The sequence below is a fragment of the Lissotriton helveticus genome, chromosome 1_1 (genome assembly GCF_964261635.1).
Source record: "Lissotriton helveticus chromosome 1_1, aLisHel1.1, whole genome shotgun sequence".
In the NCBI taxonomy this organism is placed as follows: domain Eukaryota; kingdom Metazoa; phylum Chordata; class Amphibia; order Caudata; family Salamandridae; genus Lissotriton; species Lissotriton helveticus.
Genome location: NC_136057.1, coordinates 293,646,160 through 293,662,276, shown reverse-complemented (window position 1 = coordinate 293,662,276; position 16,117 = coordinate 293,646,160). Strand labels below are relative to the sequence as shown.

Sequence of the window (16,117 nt, the reverse complement as noted above, 5' to 3'; positions counted from 1 at the left end):
TATAGAGTATACTATAGGGGGTTGGGATTCTAGTTACAGCACTCCTAAAGGTTGTAATTATAACAATATGGGCACAACGTATATAAAGCCCTTTGTTTAGAATACTCTAATTATCATAGAGAATAACAAGAGGGACAAAATAACAGCGAATAGAATTAGATTCAGATCAATAAGGGTTCCAGAAAAATTCAAATCCAGTCCAGTTTTTTTTTAGATTCTTCAATCTTTTCTTTTATTCGTATTCAAAATTTCATAAAATCAATTCTCCCAGCACGCAAATTGCCAACACGCGTTTCGTCCTCCACAAGGACTTCATCAAGGCTGGAAAATTTAAATAATACAAAGATATAATTACACAATCTCATATAAGTATAAACACATATTTCCAAATATACAGGTTGTCATGCTACAAATAACGTAAGATGACAAAATTCTCTTACACAGTGTTACATTCGGTGTGATAGTCAATATCCCATATACATTCCTTTTTAGTTAAACCTAACACAATATACATATATACAATTAAGAAGAGACTTTTAAAGTCTGCACCCACCATAAACATGGTGAGATGAAATCTTATTCCTTCATCAGAATTACGACCATAAACTGTAGCAAAATTGGAACAGGTCACCTAAGGGAAATGAACCATAATATTAGTATTTACAGCATATTAGACCTTTTCAGGGATCCAAAGCCTATTATAGAGACATAGGACGACCAAGAGAGACATCTATTTGAGACAGTGAATGTGTCACAAAGGCGCATTCGAAAGCATCAGCAGCCATACTCAGTGTAAAACGAGAGAGAGCGATCACCAATTTCTGGATTATTTTAAAACTATAGAACCAAACAAGCTATATTCTAGAAAGCAGTTGTTTACACTAGCACATAGTTGCTATGGGTTATGGACATCCAATAACACACTCACCCTTCAGGTTAGTGATTAATTTGATGGATGTCTGAAATGAGGACGGAAAAATTCATTCGAATTCTGTGGACCAGTCGTAACCAAAGTCAGGTGCGACGGCGCTATTGGTCTGGTAAAAGTGGGGAAAAAAAGAACAAATCTATATGTAGATCAGGCATCCTAATAAGGTGAGTTTAAGATTTATTAAGGTTCAGGTAATCAAACGTGTGTCCATTATGTTTTCTAACATGCACATATGATGTTGACGACACATACTGGAACTTGGTTCTTTGGTTAAGAACTGTTATATAGATTAATTGCAACGAAGGAAAGAGATGTTTAAATGTCCATTCTCATTTGTTGAGATCGTATTTACACATTTGTATCTTTCTCAATTTATAGCAAACCTATGCACACCTAGGCATGGAAACGTAGGGTGTGAATTTATATACTGGAGGTAACACCGTTATCATATATAACAATCTGCCCGTAATACTCAACATAGTGAGCATAACTCACCTCTACATATGTCAATTAGTTAAATATTTCCAGATGTGCATAATGCCAATAACGGGGTGGACGGTTGATTACCATTCAACAGATATATCTTTTCACAACCGTAGTACGTTGCTTAACTAGAAAAAATAAACAAAGAACTTTCACCATACATATATGAAGCGGATTTCCATTATGACCAAATACACAACAGACAAAGATATAAAAGCCGAACCCACCTTAACATATATATCATACTCTGCTTGTTATGGGATGGATGGCTGATAATCAATCAGAAAGAGTGTGTTTTCACAGCCTTACCAAGTTGTTTAACTAAACAGAATAAAAAATAAAGAGAACACTTTCACCAAAGGTAAGTGATTTTACACGGTCTTAAATTAAAGCCGAGCAAGTAACCGATAACGCCATAACTCCATGATGATCAGAGAGATGAACCGAACCCACCTTCACAAATATACGAAGATGGACGACTGTTAGTTATTCGTAGAGTATATAATTCTCGCAACCCTAATAAGCTGCTGGGCTGAAAGAACAAATAGAACAAAGTTGAGTCGATAATGGGACTCGTAACTCACACTTAAACTCCTATTAGTGCCCAAGGTATCCCATTCCTACTTACCCGAAGCCAAAGAAATAGCGTTTCCACATATAACCGTCCCCGTGGCAGAAAGCCGTGTGTGTACAACAGCAGCATTATATACACTGACCGTATATCGTGGTCAGACGCCAAGTTCTGCGAGAATCTCTCGACATGGAAATGAACGAAGGACTAACTGTTAAGTAGGTCCCTAACATAAATACAGACTGCCTCCATCTTGGAGTTTGTTGAGTCTACCCAAATACCGGGCAATTTGGTCATCGTGAACGAACATTTAGTATAAAAAGAAAGTTTCTTACATTAGTTTGTACTTGAAAATTATATCAGCATCTTGGTCAAGGCATATACTATAGTTACTGAAGCTTTTCGAACATCTCTTAAAGATGTGTAATACTATGATAGAATTATGGCAGCCATAGTGGAGTAGGTATTCATGATTTAGTCGCGAAAATGCACAAGATACTAGAGGTCATTGAGAAACAAAATTAGTAGAAACAAAAATTGCTAAAGATCAATTGTTTATCTGAACAACTTTTCGGATAGGTGTACAACACAGTGATAATATAACTTCAATCAGAGAGAAACAAATTCAATAGAATACATATGGACTGAGCCCAAAATTTCAGTAACAGTAGACATGGTTGAAATAACATCTACTGTGCAGCAGAAGAGGATTCATGTTATTCAATATGTCAATCTTTGAGGAAGACATGAGATTCTCGATCAGTATTAAGTCCCCTATCTACCGCCCTTAATTTAATTAACCAATGTGATTCACATTTCCTTAATGCAGTAACGCTATCACCCCCTCTCGGATTAGTTTTTACTTGGGTAATACCGTGAAACTTAATCGCAATTACTTCTGATCCTGCATGGGCCGTGTTGTAGTGGACCGCCAGGGGATAACTCTTATTAAAATTGCGAATAGCACGTACATGTTCTTGAATTCTTTCTTTGAGGGGTCTGGTAGAACTTCCGACATAGATCAGGCCACATTGACAAATGATACAATATACAGTAAACTTTGTATTGCAGTTTATAAATTGATCAATATGGTGAGTCTGTTTAGTGTTGTACTGAAAACTCTTCTTTTTATCGTCTGCAAACTGACAAATGCAACATTGAGTGCATTTGAAAAAGCCTTTAGGTTTGTTGGGAATCCATATGTTGGAGTTGCTAGTTGGCCCATTTTCATTCACTATTGATGGACTTATGATATTTCTGAGAGTTCTTCCTCTTCTAAAAACGATCTTCGGTTTGTTGGTTAGATAGGTTTCCAGATCAGGGTCCATTTTGAGTATTCCCCAATGTTTGTTTATTGTCCTATATATCTGGTTGCTGTGAGAGTTGAATTGAGTAATGAATGACACTTTCTCATTTCTAGTGTTGAGTATTTTAGATTTACGTTTTAGGGTTTCAGTTCTGGATACTGTATTGATGCGTTTATGTGCTTTGTCTAATATAGTTTTATCATAACCTCTTGTAGTGAAACGTTCCTTTAGATTGTATATTTCATGTTGGAAGTCAGTTTCCGAGCTGCAGTTGCGGCGTAATCTAGTCATTTCTCCAAAGGGAATGGAGGTAATCTGAGAGGAGGGGTGAGCACTGCTCGCGTGCAAAACTGCATTGCAGGCAGTGCTCTTTCTAAATAGTCTGCTCTCCAGCCTGCCATTGCTCACATATAGAGTAGTGTCTAAAAAGTCTACACTGTTTTTGCTATGGTTTGAGGTAAATCTTAAGTTATACGTATTGTCATTTAGATACATGATAAATTGATTGAGAGAGGTCACATAAAGTAAAGTAAAGTCCACATTTGTAAAGCGCACAATCACCCGTAAGGGTCTCTAGGCGCTGGGGGCCGTCGGGAAGATTAAGCGAGCTATTGCCCAGAGTCACATGGTGCTGGGCTAACCTGCCGCCGGAGCCGGGGATCGAACCGTGGTCCCCAGATTCCAGCGTCAGTCGCCACATCACCTCCCCATATTAGGAAGATGTCGTCTATAAACCGACACCAAAAAATGATGTGGTTAGACAACTCAGGGGGGCTTTGTTTCCAAATATAAAATTCTTCGAAAAAGCCCATATAAATATTCGCAAACGAGGGCGAGAATTTCGCCCCCATTGCTACACCTGAGTGTTGATGATACCATGTTTTGTTGTGGGTAAAGAAATTATTGTTCAAAGCAAAACGTGTGAATTCCAGAACCATCTCAGTGTGATGATACAATGTAGCATCACGTTTGGAGAGAAAGTATGTGAGGGCCTCCATGCCTTTGTTGACTGGTATGCTGGTGTACAAGGCACATACATCAAGAGTAACCAGCAAGGCATCATCCATCCATATTAAATTTTCAAGTTTGTTAAGTAAATCTTTTGTGTCCTCTATAAATGATGGCAAATTACGCACAACGGGTTGTAGTGTAATATCTATATATTCAGAGATGTGCTCTGTCGCACAAAAAATCCCCGATATTATTGGTCTCCCTGGTGGATTCGTGTGGTTCTTGTGAACCTTAGGGAGAATGTAGATATACGCTGCCATGGGGTTGGGGTTATACAGATATTTTATTTCTGAATCAGATAGCACCCCTGTGCTATGCCAATATGTTAGCATTTTCTCCAAACGTTGATTAACTTCTTGTGTCGGATTGGACTCAATTCTAGTGTATGAGCTAGTATCCATAAGCTGTCTGTCGATTTCTGCAAAGTAGTCACTCTTATTTAGTAACACGATATTTCCCCCTTTGTCTGCTTCTTTCAGGACTGTGTCTTTGTAACCAGAGAGTTGTTTAAGCGCTACCCTTTCCTGAGTATTGAGATTGTCACATTTTGTAAGTGATACCCATTTTAGTTTGTCCTCTAGTTTATAGAGTTCCTCTGTAACTGATTTAAAGAAACAATCTATAAGGTTGTCATGTGGAAGTTGTGGAACAAACAAAGATTTATTTTTTAGACCACTACTGGTTTGAAAGTTGCTTTCAATACCCAAATCATCCATAATATCCTGTATTTCTGGAGGGTTTTCAAGACTATCATCAAGTTCCAATAGCATTTGTACATTTTGTATATCCTTAATAGACTGACCACTTTCAGCTACATTGTACAAAGGTATAGTTGACAACTTTTTGTTTGAATCAAAGAACTTTTTTAATTTTAATCTTCGAGTAAATTTGAATAAATAAACATGAAGAGCAACAAAATCAGGTTTGGTCATAGGACAAAAATTTAAACCTCTTTTTAGGACATTTTCCTCTGCAGTACTTAGTATAGTAGATGAAAGGTTTAAAATGGAAACATCATTAGGTTCAGACAAGCGTTCTACAGTTTGACAGTTATTGGATACATTAACATTCTCCTCTACTTCCTTTATACACGTGATGCTGACCTTGTCACCCGTTTGCTCTCGTCTGAGCCTATTTTTTCTTCCCCCCCTCCTGGTTCTTTTCCTGTGTTTTTTCGACTGTACGTCGACTTGGTTCCTTTGCGGAATCTTTCTAATTCCAATAAAAAAGCTGAACCTGTGCCAGTGTTGTCAGAGGCTATGGTTGTGAGCGAGGATTCGCTCCTATTTTCACTGATTACACTTGTACAGCTGGAGAGGTCAGAGTCACTTGATGACATAGTGGCATCTGTTCTCTTACTAGTCAGTGAAGCTACACCTGCTCTAGGCTTGATTTCGTCAAACTTTTTGGCAAAGGTAAAAATCCTTCCATTGCGATAATCATTTTCGTCTCTCTTAAGTTTTCTGATTTTTTTTATCTCTGATATATGTTTGGTGGGAGCTCAAAATTCCCTTTAAGATCTTAAAGTTCTTTTCTGTGATTTCTGGTAGGTTGAGCAGTTTTATCTCTTCTTCTATCTCTTCAATGTCAGTTAATAGTTTAGCTCTTTTGCGTTCCGCATGTCGTATGAGGATGTCAATCATCCCAAAAGAGGATCCAGATATTAAATGTTCCCACTCACTAAGGAGGTCTAGGTCAAGGTCCTCAAATGTGGGGAAGAATATCACACGCAATCCCCTAGGGATTTGTTTTTTTTCAAAACCGTATTTATTAAAAGTCCAAGCAGATCAAGTGTACAGCACCCCAAGAGCAGGGGAACACGACAAGATGCAAAGTACAGTAGAAAATACGTATGGCTCAAACTTTCGATTAACCCCAACCCGCCCCTGTATCCCCCCCTCAATCCCAACAGTACCAACTACCCACCCCTTATCCCACCCTAACCCGATGCACGTGATCACAATCAGCTGCAGAAAACAAGAGAAAACACACTAAGTGTCTTGGAGCTATCTGGGCCCCGAGGCTTCAATCATCAGACATACCATCATCCGTTACATTGGGAGGATCTAAGGTCAGGTCCCTGTAGTCCGCCCACCGCTTCCAGATCTTGTAGTGTTTCCTAGGGCAGCCCCTGGCCTCAAACACCGGCTTTTCCAGCCCCATGAGGAAGTCTAAGCCCGCCTTCCAGGCGCCAAGTGGGGGGGCACGGTCACTCTTCCAGGCCCTCGCCAGGTCTCTCTTGGCCACAACAAGGCCCAACAGCAGGAGATGGCGCTTATAGACGTTACCACCCACTTGTTCTAGGACATGAAGAAGACCCAATCGAGGTGTACGAGGTAGCTCCCACCCTAGCACCTCCGACAGGCAGTCCCATACCCCACTCCAGAACCGGACCAGGCCCACACATGACCACACAGTATGCACTAATGTGCCCCTCTCGGCCCCACAGCGCAGGCAATCTGGGGAAGCAATAAGGCCCGCCCTCCACAGTCTCTCCCTGGTGTAATAGGCCCGATGCAGGTATTTAAATTGTATGAATCTCAACCGTACTGCAATAGCCGCCCCCCGGGGGGATTCCAGCGCCTCTCTCCAGTCATCCTCATCCAGCGGTCCAACATCCATCTCCCAAGCGGCCTTCAACGACACCAGGGAAGAGGAGCAGTGAGTGACCAGCGATTGGTAGATTTTCGAGACTTTTTTATCCCCAAGGTCTCCCATGAACAGTTTAGCCTCAACGGGGCTGAAGTCTGGAAGCTGGTCTAGCTCCACCAGGCTCGGCGCCAGCGCATGGCGAAGCTGTAGGTACTTAAAAAACTGGGTCTTGGGCATCGCAAACTCACCGCTGAGCACTTCAAAGGACTTGAGGGTAGTCCCGGTAAGTACGTGGCCAAGCGACGAGATCCCTATGGAGTCCCAGCCGCCAAACCCTTGCAAAGAAGCCAGCGCCGGGAGTCGCCCGTTGTGCCACAGCGGAGTTTCGGCCGTCAGCCGTCCCCACCAACCCATTCGACGTAGTGCCTGCCTCCAAATCAGGAAGACCACTTGGGTCGCATGAGGCAGCAACTTCCGCCGCCCCGCTGAATACAAGAGGGTATGGAGCGTGGCACCTCCCATCAGAAAGTGTTCCAGGGCATACGCCGGGTCGTCGCGGCCCCCGTACCACCACTCATTCAAGACCAGCAAATGAGAGGCTTGATAGTAGGACAATACGTCCGACGTCGCGAGGCCTCCACAGTACGTGGACAAAAAGCAGGTCCGCAGTGCCACCCTAGAAGCACCCCCAGCCCACAAAAACCGGCCCAATAGGGAGTTCACACGCCGGAACCACTGCGGGTCCACTCTGTATGGATGGTTCTGCAGTTGGTAAAGTAGTCTAGGGAGGGCCACCATCTTAAAAATGGCAGATCTGCCATAGATGTTCAGAGGCATGCGCGACCACGTCTTAACGTCGGATTGAACCTTGTCCCACACCGGTTGTACGTTACGCTCCCAGGCAACAGCGGCAGACTCCGACAGGAAGACTCCGAGATACTTCAGGCCACCAACTGCCACCTGCAGATCCACTGCCCAAGGAGACACCTCGCGCCGGCCCCCCAACAACCAGAGGGTCGATTTGCGTGGGTTAAGGTATAGTCCCGAGACCTCCCCAAACACACGCATTATCTCCAAAATACGCGGGCCTGAACGATCCAAGTCTGTCAAAAAGAAAAGAACATCATCCGCATACAGCGCGATTCTGTCCGTGAGGCTCGCACTCCACACAAAGCCACGAAGCTGTGCATCAATGCGCACCCAGGCCGCCAGCGGCTCCATGGCTAGCGCAAAGAGATACGGGGACAGGGGGCACCCTTGCCGGGTCCCCCTAGCAATCGGGAATTTCTCCGAAATGGCGCCCGAGACACGCACCGAGGCCGTGACGTCGGTGTACAGCAGTCGGACGTACGAGACAAAAACTGGGCCTAAGTTGAGGCGCGGCAACAGAGCAAAGAGGTATGTCCAACTGACAGAATCAAACGCTCTGTCGATGTCTGCCAGCAAGAGCGCCGCCCTCTCCCCAGTCGCCCCCATCGCACTGACCGCCACCTGCGCCCGTCTGATGTTGTGCCTTGTCGCCCTGCCCGGCATAAATCCCGCCTGATCCGGGTGAACCAGATCCGTCACATACGGGAGGAGGCGATTTGCCAACGCCTTAGCCAATAATTTGGCCTCAAAATTAATAAGAGAAATCGGGCGATACGACTCGTGCCTGTCAGGGGGCCTACCCGGTTTCAGGAACACCACTATTTCAGCCTGGCGCCAGTCGACCGGCAAGCAACCACCCTCCCGCGCCGCTTCCAAAGCCTTCCGGTAGTGCGGTCCCAGCTGCAAATGAAATTTCTTGTAGAATTCGCTAGGGAAGCCACTCGGTCCCGGCGCCTTGCCTGTGTTAAGCTGTCCCAGCGCATCGCCCAGTTCCTCCGCCGACAGGGGAAGGTCAAGGGCTGTCCTGGCCTCGTCCGATAACGCCCGGGGGGGTAGGTCAGCTATGAATTTGTCGATCGCCTCCGGTGGGAGACAATCACGCGAAGCGTATTGTACCCTGTAGTAGTCGGCAAAACTCGCCGCAAGCGCAGCAGGGTCCGTCATAGCAATCCCCTCCCCGTCCGTAAGGCCCGGCAGAGAGATCGGCTGTAGAGTACGCTGACACAGGCGGTGAAGCATAGTGCACGATTTGTCACCCCACTGATACACCCTACTGCGCGTGGCCAGCCAGGCCTGACGAGCCTCGTCCAGCAGGATCGAAGCATAGGAACGCTGCGCCTGGAGAAGTAGCCTGAGCGCCACATCCCCTGCATTGTCACCACACTGCCCCTCCAAAGTTCTCACCGCAGCTGCAGCCGCTACAGTGGCCTCCTGACGCCCCCGACGGGCGGCAGCACACCAGGCGATGTCTACGCCCCGTAGCGTGGGTTTCATGGCCTCCCAGACCGTCACACTGTCCATGCCTTCGGTCAAATTCTCCTGCCAATATCGGGCTATCGCACCGCGCAAGTGGGTTGTATATTCCGCCCGCTGGAGATGCCACGAAGACATCCGCCAACGGAACGGCTGACGGGGTTTACATAGTGCAATCCGCACTGCGACCGGGGAATGATCTGACAATCCACGGGGCTGGATCACGGCCTGCTGCACCCTATCGAGGAAGGCCCCGGAAACAAACACACAGTCTAGTCGGGAAAAGGAGCCATGCACCGCCGACACAAACGTGTACTCACGCGCCCTGGCATGCAGATGTCGCCATGCATCTACCCAACCGAGCCCATCACTCATAGCTCTCAGACGAGTAGGGGCAGGCGCCCCCGCGGCCACTTGCAGTCTCTGCCTGTCCAGATTCACATCCATCACATCGTTCCAGTCACCCCCTATGACAGCCAGGCAGTCCGGGATGTCGGCCCATAATTCAAACAGGCGCTCCGCTAGAGACCACTGCAGGGGGGGGGGAGCATACACACTGCCGAACACTACAGGTTCCACTCCAATCATGCCTTTAACAAACACAAACCGACCCTGGGGATCAAGCCAATGGCGCTCATGAACATAAGATAAGCGTCGATGGATGAGGACAGCCGCCCCTCTCGACCCCCTGGTAAAGCCTGCATGGAACACCTGGGTATAACCAAAACGTTGTAGACTCAGCACCTTCGTCCCTAACATATGTGTTTCTTGCAGTAACATGACATCTGCCGAGTCCCTCTTACCCCAGCGCAGCACTGCCCCCCTTTTAATTTTGTCCAGCATGCCCCTGACATTCCAGCTAAGAATCCTCATGGAGCCACTAACAGGCGCCGCTCCTGGAGAATCACCCATAGTCACGGTGGGAGAGCATCTGGAAATCCCCGGACCCAGCCCAAGCACCCAGTAGTACAAAAACCATAGCAGCAAAAATCACGTGCATCCCTATCCAACCACCCTGTACCCCCCCCCCCCGAACACCCACACAACATCCTCAACCACCAACCCCCCGCCTATCCCCCCTCCCCCACCCCTATACCTCATGAAACAGTGAAGTACCTGTCGCGGCATAGAGAGCCCCGGGCCCAAAACAGAGCGCCCAAGGTCCCCCAGGCCAATGGATCCCCCCATACTCCCCAACTAACAGTACCTCCCCTCGGGGCCCCCCTCGAACATGGGAGGAATGGGCCGCCCATGGGTCAGCACCCCGAACCCCATTACTCACATGTGGCCCACCGCTTAAGTGCAGCGGGACAGAGCAACTATAAACATCACGCCCATCCCCTGCGGGACCAGCCACGACCCAGACCACCCCACACCACACACCAGCCCATCAATCAATAGCGTCACCCCTACGGCCACCAGTCCAGGCCAGAAACGAAGGACATGCAGGAGATAGGAGAGGGCCTTACGCCCCTCAGGTCCCAGTCCCAGACTGAGCAGTATCTGACTGTGCACCATCCAGTAGGTCACCCCCGGAGCGGGAGCGTCGTCGCGATCTGGACTTCCGGCGTCTCTTGCTCCCGTTGGAAGAGTCGCCCCTCTCCGGCGATGACCCACGCGATGCTCCGGAGTTCAGGCCCGGCTGGGCATTCGGACGGATCCTGACAGTCTCATCTGTCCATCGAAAAACCGCCTCCGGGGTGTCAAAGAAGTGGGTCTTGGAATGGAACACAACACGCAGACGTGCAGGGTACAACAGCGAATACTGAATTTTCAATCCACGTAGCTTGGCCTTCGCATCCTGGAAGGATCGGCGCTGCTGCTGCACCAGCCTGGTATAGTCCGGAAAAATCATGATCCTGTGACCCTCAAACGACAAGTCCTCCTTCGCCCTTGCTTCCCTAAGGATCACATCCCGGTCATGGAAATTGAGGATCTTAGCGATGACCGGGCGCGGTCGCTCCCCCACCGGCGGTTTCTGCGCCAAGGCTCTATGGGCACGCTCCACCACAAAGCAGCGCGATAAAGCGTCCGGGGGAAGCCAGCTCTCCAACCAGTGTGCCAAGAATGAATCCATGGACCCCTTCTCACAATCCTCCGGAAAGCCCACAAAGCGCAGATTATTCCTTCGCGCCCTCCCCTCCGCATCCTCGACACGGAGCGCCAGCCCTTTTTGAATCCTGGCCATGTCCTCCACCTTCTTTTTCAGGGCCACCACATCATCCTCCACTCCAGTAATCCGGGTCTCGGTTTCGGTGATGCGGGCCACAGCATTGCGGAGATCTTGACGCAGCAGCATGACATCGGCGCCAACGGCCCCAATCTTGGCATCAAGCATGTCCCTGGACTGCGTAATGGCGGCCATCAGGGCCGCATTATCAGGGCCCGCGTTCTGGCCACCACCGAGGCCCCGGCTCCTCCACTGGGCCCCGTGAATTTATCAATTGTCCCTTGCTTGGCGGACCCGGTGCCACCTCCTCCTCTCGTCATGGTGAGCAGCAAGGAAAATGACCACACCGCCTCAGTGGGGGGCCCCTCGTCGACAGCAATGCAACAGGTACGGCCACTCAGGGGGGCCAGGGAAACTCCGTCGGGGTGCAAATGCCGCCTCCAGTGAGCACCCCCAGCACACCAACACCGCAGCCCAGCTCCAGGCAGCAAGTCCCAGCGGGAATGTCAGGCAGGATAGTCCCGGCACTAGGGAAGGGCTTCCAGGATCGCAGACTGGACCCCACCCCGGACCTATGAGCCGGGACGCGCAGCGGAAGGCTCCAGGAATCGGGGACGTCCAGCCCCGTCGACCGCCTGGCCACTCCACACCCCACCCAAGTCACAGAGCAGCGGCCAATGCAGAGGAGGGGGGGGGCGGGGGGGGGGCACTCACAGTTCGTCACGGGCTATCCGTAGGAGACCTCCACGCACCATCCGGGCAGCAGGCTTGTCCCCCCAGGTACCACCAGCTCCGGCCAACCAAGACCGACGTGGCGTGCAAATCACGAAGACTCCATCCGCTCTGAGCCCACCTCTCGATCCAGGAGCCAGGGAAAGCACCATCCGGCGAAGGCCCACCAGACTGGCAGGCTGCAAGGACACTCCAGCGAGGCAGGATCCAGCGGGGACTCCCTCCGTTGTCTCACCGGCCCCAAGCAATCCTGGGAACAGGCCCGGGGAGTCGCGCCTCAAAGCGCACGTCACGAGGAGAATGTAAGGCCACCGGGCAGTAGGGGGCGATCCGCGACCCAGTCCCTCAGGGTCCCCCCGGACGATGGCAGCGGTCACCGTTCACAGCAGGTGCCGCACTGACCCCAAGAGCCAACCTCCGCGACCCCCGGTCGCACAGTCACGGACCGGCCCGGGGTCGCAAAACTCGAGGCCCCGGTCTCCCGGGGTCCACACAGGCCGCGGCGTCCCCACACCGTCCGGGGAACACCCCAGGGGTAGCCTCCGATGATCCAGGCACTCTCAGCGGTCCCCGCGGGCTCCGGTGCCGATGCCGCTGGGTGAGGGTGTTCCCGACCGGCACAACCGCCGGCCGACGGTCTCGGGTCGCAAAAATCGAGGCCCCGGCTCTACTCGTGGGCAGTAGGCCGCACCTCGTCACCAGCAAGTGTGGGTCGCCGGAGCAGCTGAGGAAGCGGGGCGGCACACCGGACAGCACTCGGTGTCACCCGGAACACTGCCAGCACAGGTAGGGTAGTTTGCGGGGCTCGGGGGCCAGGATATCAGTCGGATAAGGTGTGGGCCGGCGGGAGCTCCTCTAAGCTGCGACCGCCATCGACGCCCTCCAAGCCACGCCCCCCCCTAGGGATTTGTTTAAGTTCCAAATACTTTTTTAGGGTGGTCAAGTCCCACCATCTGGAAAGTTCCGCTTTACGGAGCCTTTCCAATTTAACAAATAGTTGTTTTAAACCAACCGGTTTTTCTTCTACACTTGTTGCCGGTTTGGATTGGATCCCTTTATCAGAAAAGATATCATTGAATAGTTTGTCCCTATCATCTGAAAAGCTAGCCATACTTAATGTTGGTTTACTGATAAATCCAAATAGGTACTTTGCAGATATATAGCGTAGGGTAAGAAATCTTACACAGCTCACGTGTACATAGAAAGAAGAGGTGCAGGGCTCACTTATAAAGATACAACAAAGGCAGGTAGTAGTGTTCCCACAGGGAAACGTCCGCACAACTTTTCAAGAAACAGTGTTGCTAGATATATAATTTGTACACATTTGTGGTATGAATCAAACACGTAAGTGTTGCTAAGGAGGGTGCTAGAGAAAACCAGGGCACCTACTACCTCAAGGTGCTATCGACACACACAAGAAATGTGTGTCACATATGCTATAGGGGGTTGGGATTCTAGTTACAGCACTCCTAAAGGTTGTAATTATAACAATATGGGCACAACGTATATAAAGCCCTTTGTTTAGAATACTCTAATTATCATAGAGAATAACACGAGGGACAAAATAACAGCGAATAGAATTAGATTCAGATCAATAAGGGTTCCAGAAAAATTCAAATCCAGTCCAGTTTTTTTTTTAGATTCTTCAATCTTTTCTTTTATTCGTATTCAAAATTTCATAAAATCAATTCTCCCAGCACGCAAATTGCCAACACGCGTTTTGTCCTCCAGAAGGACTTCATCAAGGCTGGAAAAGTTAAATAATACAAATATATAATTACACAATCTCATATAAGTATAAACACATATTTACAAATATACAGGTTGTCATGCTACAAATAACGTAAGATGACAAAATTCTCTTACACAGTGTTACATTCGGTGTGATAGTCAATATCCCATATACATTCCTTTTTAGTTAAACCTAACACAATATACATATATACAATTAAGAAGAGACTTTTAAAGTCTGCACCCACCATAAACATGGTGAGATGAAATCTTATTCCTTCATCAGAATTACGACCATAAACTGTAGCAAAATTGGAACAGGTCACCTAAGGGAAATGAACCATAATATTAGTATTTACAGCATATTAGACCTTTTCAGGGATCCAAAGCCTATTATAGAGACATAGGACGACCAAGAGAGACATCTATTTGAGACAGTGAATGTGTCACAAAGGGGCATTCGAAAGCATCAGCAGCCATACTCAGTGTAAAACGAGAGAGAGCGATCACCAATTTCTGGATTATTTTAAAACTATAGAACCAAACAAGTGGTCCCTTTCCTTTATCCTTCCCTTTGAAGAAATCCATGCTGGTTCGTCCTCCGCTTTGTACAATTTTATCTAATTTTTCTATTAATTGATGCATATGCAAATTTGATTGTCTATTAATTTAAGCATTCTGTAGGAAAGTTAGATCTGCTTTCGTGGTTAATCCCCCTTTTTTCTGGTGCTATTCTGTTTTCTGACTAGTCTGACTGGGATCCTGATAATCAGGACCCCAGTCACTGTGCTTCCCCCTAAATGTGTTATGGTAAGTACTTTGGCTACTTGTGTACTCAGGTAAGTCTCTAGTATATGGTACAAAGGTACCTACGGCATAGGTACACCAGCGGTCTCCCATGGGCTGCAGCATGTGACTACAGGTTGTAGCCTGTGTGAGCTGGTGCTAGCACCACTCACAACAGATATATGTTTTAATATATCTGAGGTCACTACACTTACAACCTACAAGTCACCCTTAAGGCAGGCCTTTCACTCCTGAAGGCAGGGTGCTTGATTATAAGTGTAAGGGTGCCCCACAAGAGCAAGACACACTACAAACCCTAGAGTTGATTCTCCAAGCCTTGTAGTGCAGCCAGCCCTTTTATACAAGTAGTGAACATCAAGTCAATTACTAGATGCCTAACTATATACTGGCTGTTCCGAAACCGGGCATGTTTGGAATCCTACTCCAACACCGATTCCAGAGTTTGATGTAGGGTCCCATGTACTGGGGGGCTCCCCTCGGGATTCCCCATGTATTCCCAGTACCAGCCTTCCAGAGTCTAACAGCAAGCTAGTGCTAGGGGAAGGTAGAACAATTGGTTTTCCGTTACAGGAAGGTTCTGGCGCGAAACTGGACAAAGGACATGGGAGTATCCTCCCCTCTGTGCAACCCCTCCTCTGGAAGGGATCCCTGAATCGTCACAACCTTTTCCCTAGGGTACTTAAGGGCTTACCTGTGGGTGGGTCTTCAGATTCGTTGTGGCACAAGATACAGATCCGAAACCACTTCTACTTCTACAGTCTGGACACTGTGGACTCCGCTTTGGAAACCAAGACTGTATCAAAGAAGAATCCTGCAGCTCCTGGTCTCGTTGCCCTGACAGTCTTCTGCGACGTCTGTGCTTGTGCTTCATCCAGATTCTTCTCCAGTCCTGTGGGCATCAAGGACAGCCAAAGTAATCTCCCTTGGAGTGAAGGAGTCACTCCCCTACATCTGCAGGCACCGCGACTAAGCTGGGGTGTGGCCCTGAGGTCCCACAGACTTCGAAAGGCACAGCAACACAGGTGATAGTTCTGCAACTCCCTCGGTGCCTGCACGGTCTTCTCAGCAAGTTTGAAGCCAGTAACCCTCGTCTGAACCACAGGAACAGCACCCCTGAGCACCGCGTTGACTGGCCATTGCCATAGCTTGTTGACTCTGTCCTCCAAAGATGTTCGGCTACAGGAAGCTCCAGCCTCCAGCATCTCTTCCTGCTAAGATCTCGTACTCACCACATCCTCTGCACCATGGGCCTGCATCCTTGGCGAGATGCTTTAGGTCCTCTTGCGACTCCTCTGCCTTCGGCCTGTGAGTCCTCTTGAGGGTCTTCTCTGGCATCACTGGGCTCCCCTGCTTGCTCTGGGCTTGCTCGGACTCTCCTGTATTTGGTGAGTCCCCTGGACCTTGCTGGTACCGACACTGCACCTACTTCGTTTACCACT

At 48.5% G+C, this 16,117-nt stretch overlaps 1 long non-coding RNA gene across 1 annotated transcript; it reads right to left on the bottom strand.

Annotated features, from left to right (window-relative positions):
- Positions 1–214: 214 nt before the first annotated feature.
- Positions 215–14,198, bottom strand: LOC144769421 (uncharacterized). The gene is made up of 5 exons (XR_013598695.1): positions 14,120–14,198; positions 1,427–1,542; positions 929–1,037; positions 554–631; positions 215–321 (listed from the first exon to the last, which is right to left on the bottom strand). It is a non-coding gene; the product is annotated as an uncharacterized LOC144769421 (long non-coding RNA).
- Positions 14,199–16,117: the final 1,919 nt, after the last annotated feature.